The sequence below is a fragment of the Penaeus chinensis genome, chromosome 37, assembly GCF_019202785.1.
Source record: "Penaeus chinensis breed Huanghai No. 1 chromosome 37, ASM1920278v2, whole genome shotgun sequence".
NCBI classification, from domain to species: Eukaryota; Metazoa; Arthropoda; class Malacostraca; order Decapoda; family Penaeidae; genus Penaeus; species Penaeus chinensis.
The window spans coordinates 7,806,020-7,811,019 of record NC_061855.1 but is presented as its reverse complement, the minus strand read 5'-3'; positions in this window follow the sequence as shown (position 1 = coordinate 7,811,019).

Sequence of the window (5,000 nt, the reverse complement as noted above, 5' to 3'; positions counted from 1 at the left end):
TATATATATATATATATATATATATATATATATATATATATATATATATATATATATATATATATATATATATATATATAAGAGGATGCTTTCTTCTCTCTCTGTCTTAATAAAAACCTAACACTACCTCTAAAAATAGATATCATAAAAGTCTGGTTCTTTTATATGTCTGTGTTTCGTAATTAATTAAAGTAATTCAATCTCCCGGGTAACCCTCAGGGAATTTAAAGGTTGTTTGTCTCCTTGATTTTGCTGACGTCTTGCATAAGTCAGCGGTCATGCACATCACACCTCTGTCATGCCAACACGATGTTCTGCCAATTCTTTCTCTTGTTCTTCTGTCTTTCTTTCGTTATTTATTCATTTATCTATTTCCAACACGATGTTCTGCCAATTCTTTCTCTTGTTCTTCTGTCTTTCTTTCGTTATTTATTCATTTATCTATTTCTATTATTGCGGCAATTCTCAACTGTATCCTGTTTTAAGAAAGTTAAAGCCAGGTTATGATTTTCCAAGGAGTAGAGTAAAGGCCGAGCATTGGAGTCCCCTTTTTCAGAGAATATAACAATGTGGTGTGAAATTAACCAGGAAGAGGAGGAGGAAATTTAATTCAGATGGAATTCGTTACCTAGATGAAATTAAGTCATTAAATGATGTATAATATGTTGAATATAAGCGTGAGAAAATGATCTGGAAGTTGATTACTGGGAATATCATTATAGGTTAGGAAAAAAAGTGAGAGAAATTACCCAAAATTAAATACGGGGAGTGCTATCAAAATGTATCAACAGACAGGCCATGCCAATATTCAGGTATGCTAAACCGTTTTTAATTAAAGTGAACTCAGACGGAAAAGCGAATATTTGATAGACAAAGAATCTTAACTATGTTCACTGGGCTTCATCCAAGCGATAATGCAGAGAGTCTGTAGCTACAATGGCTAGCTAAAGTAACAGCTTTTATCCCACGCTGGTGAGCCGAGCACGAAAATTGTACGTGTTTTTCTTCTAGAATCGTCGTTGTTAACCGTATTACAACACTGAATCTGTAGCAGTGCATGAATAGCCATGAAAATGCATTTAAAAAAAAAAAGTAAATGAAGGTTTAGAGGTATGTGGGTTATTACAGAACTAACTATACTAACTATACTATGCACATATACGAGTATATGTGCATTTTCGTCTGACTGCTTCGAGGGATACAGTTTGCTGTACGTAAACTTCTAGCTAAAGACAAAGAGATACTTGCGAAATTACGGTTAGAGAAATATAGCAAGGAGAGTGGAGAGAGATTAGTTTACTTTGTAAAGAGCATATTAATGATCATAGTCCCAATGGTAATAGCGATTCGAGGAAAGACCCTTTCTAAGATGAACAAATGTTCGCTGATACAAATGTAAAAAAAAAAAGGAAAAATAAAAAAAGTATGAATGAGAACGAATATTTTCACAGCGCAAGAGATCCTCGTCAGAAATACATGAATTATTGATGAAAATGCACTCGAAACCAGACCGATAGATCTATTGCAATGTGAAAATATTCATTCTCCTTTTTTCTTCCACGAGCCACTTAACCGAGATGCACTTAGGGATAAGTCCTTCTATTGTTAAATTATAGAACAATGTATTGCTTAACTCCTCTCGAATTTCCGGGAAAGTTCTTGAAATATATGGTAACTTAATACAATAGGCGGCCACGAATGTAAGTTACTGGTCGACGAATAGAGTGAAATTGACAGGATAAGAAATGGAAAATTATCATTACAAAGCAATGCTATTAAGGGCATTAAAATGATGATGATGACTGTAATAATGATAGTAATAATAATGATGATATTAATAATGATAATAGTAGTGGCAATAGTGATCATTATCATTATTATCATAGAAAATATTAATAATAATAACAATAATAATAATAATGATAATGATAATAATAATAATAATAATAATAATAATAATAATAACAATAATGATAACAACAACAACAATAATAATAATAATAGTAATAATAATAATAATAATAATAACAATAATAATAACAATAATGATAGTAATAATAATAACAAAAACAACGATAATAATGATATCAACGATGATAACAACCCCAAAATTAATAATAATAAAATAATAATAATAATAAGAATGATAATGATAATGACAATACAAATTTTACTACTACTACTATTGCTGCTTCTAATACTTCTATTACTACGATTAATACTACTACTACTATTATTACTACTAATGCTAAGGATAATGATAATTGTTACGATGATAATAATCATAATGGAGAAATAAAAAAATAATCATAATAATCTTAATAAAGCATATAATAATGCGAAAATCAAACCAAACAACACGAAATGCAATGATAAAAGACCATAATAACTTTCGAAAGATGAAACACCTTTGCTCAATTAGCATCCGTTCGAACGCGTCGGAAGAAGGAGGAGGAAGAGGTTTCGGACGCAGTGGCGGGAATTTTAGCGCCTTTTGAAATATGGAAGAGGCTGAGCCGGCCATATTTTCCGGCACTCGAGCGGCACTCAAGATGGAGAAGAAGGACAATAAAAAAAGAAGAGAAAAAGGGGAAGTTGTTGAATAAAAAAGAAGAAGAAGAAAAGAAAAAAGCAAATGGCGCCAAGAATTGATAGTCTTGCCAAGTCTCGCTAGACGACTGGAAAAAAAAAAGAAACGAAAAAATTGTTGAGCTATCGGTCGCTGTTGACGTAAGATCTCCGTAAAAAATTGACCATTTAAATTCCTTTGTGCGATAAAGATACCCGTTTCCCTTCGCAATCAAGTTAACACACTCGCCCGCCGCTATTTATTCTTTCCCCTCCCCTCCCCCCCTCCCCTCTCCCCTCCTATTCCCTCCCTTCCCCCCCTCCTTTCCCACCCTCTATTCCCCTATCCCCATCCCCCCTCCACTCACTCCCTTATCAGTCTTTCTTTTCTTTCCTTTTCTCCTCCTCTCTCCTCCTTCCCTCATCCCCTCTCCCCTCCTAACCTTTACCCCTCTTTCTTTCCTTCCCCTCCCCCATTCCCCCCTCCTCCTCCTCCTCACCCCTCTCCTACCCACCCCTCTCTCTCCCCTCTCTCCTACCCACCCCCCTCCCTCTCCCCTCTCTCCTACCCACCCCCTCCCTCTCCCCTCTCTCCTACCCACGCCCTCCCTCTCCCCTCTCTCCTACCCACGCCCTCCCTCTCCCCTCTCTCCTACCCACCCCCTCCCTCTCCCCTCTCCTACCCACCCCCTCCCTCTCCCCTCTCTCCTACCCACGCCCTCCCTCTCCCCTCTCTCCTACCCACGCCCTCCCTCTCCCCTCTCTCCTCCCCACCCCCTCCCTCTCCCCTCTCCTACCCCCCCCCTCCCTCTCCCCTCTCTCCTACCCACGCCCTCCCTCTCCCCTCTCTCCTACCCACGCCCTCCCTCTCCCCTCTCTCCTACCCACCCCCTCCCTCTCCCCTCTCCTACCCACCCCCTCCCTCTCCCCTCTCTCCTACCCACCACCTCCCTCTCCCCTCTCTCCTACCCACCCCACCCTCTCCCCTCTCTCCTACCCACCCCCCTCCCTCTCCCCGAAGTCACTCCTTACCCTTTTCTCTCCCCCCCCTCCCAGATCAGGGCATCCCCTCTTCACTCCCCCCCCCCCCCCCACTCTCTCTCCCTCTCCCTCGTTATCGATATTTATTCCTTACCCCCATCCCCCCCCCCCCACTCATTCCCACTCTCACTCTTCCTTTAAATCACACCAAACCTCCCCTTTCCTCCCCCCCCCCCTTAGCACGTTACCCATATCCCTCCTACCCTTCTCCCCCTCCCCCCCTTCCCCTTCTCCTTTCATCTGGAACACTCTTTTCCCCTCCTCCCTTCCCCCTTCCTCTCCCCTTCCCCCTTCCACAGAAGCCGCCCCTACTCTTCACTTCTCCCTCCACTTCCCCTCTTCCACCCAAAATCACCCCTAACCCCCTTCCCCCTTCCCCCTATCTCCCCCCCTTCCCCCTTCCACCCAAACCCCCCCTACCCCCAACCCCCCCTTCCCCCTATCACCGAAAATCACCCCTACCCCCCCCTTCCCCCTTCCACCCAAAGCTACCCCTACCTCCCCTACCCCCTACCCCCCCTTCCCCCTTCCACCCAAAACCACCCCTACCCTCTTTCCCGCCCCTATCTCCCCATCCACCCCCCCACCCCCCCACGCGAGGGAGTTAATGAGTCACCAGCCTCGCGAAAGCCGAATATTTTCCCAATCTCCTCCCTGATGCATATATTTACGGCCTGTCTCCCTGGATTACGAGTGATCACCTGATTTATGGCTCTAAAATTAGTCGTATCTCTTCCCAATGAATCATAAGCGTAGGACGAAAAAAAAAAAAAAAAATAATAATAAAAAAAAAAAAAAAAAAAAAAAAAACTTTGCTTGTCGAGATTAAAGCCTTGTTGATACGGATGATAACGAAAGGTTTTGATTGGTTGATTGTACTAATGAATTCGTGTCCTTTAAAGATTATATTTGTTTATTCAATTTATGTATTTGTTTATGCAATTATTCATCGTTATATGTAGTCAATGTGTATTGTATTTATCGTGTATTGCTTAGATGCCGATATTTTAATAATACATGTATTGATTATACTGTCTTATTTGTTCGTTTGACTTTTATATTCGCATAATTATTCATCAGAATTGTTGATTTACTGTCATTCATTCGTCATGTTCTATGTTCTGCATATCTAATTATCTACCATTATATAACAAGTGCAATGTATGTTTTTCAATGTCTATTTCTCATGTATTTATTTGATTACCATATTCATGTCTTTCTCATATCAATTTCCTTGTTATAATGGTCTCATATGATCGTCAATTGTTTTCATCTCCTGCATCTTATCAATTAATCATATTCATATTGATGGTCAATAAATCATTTATATGCATTACTTTCACACTTTCGTTATTCATTTCCACACCATATATATCAATTAATCTTAATTA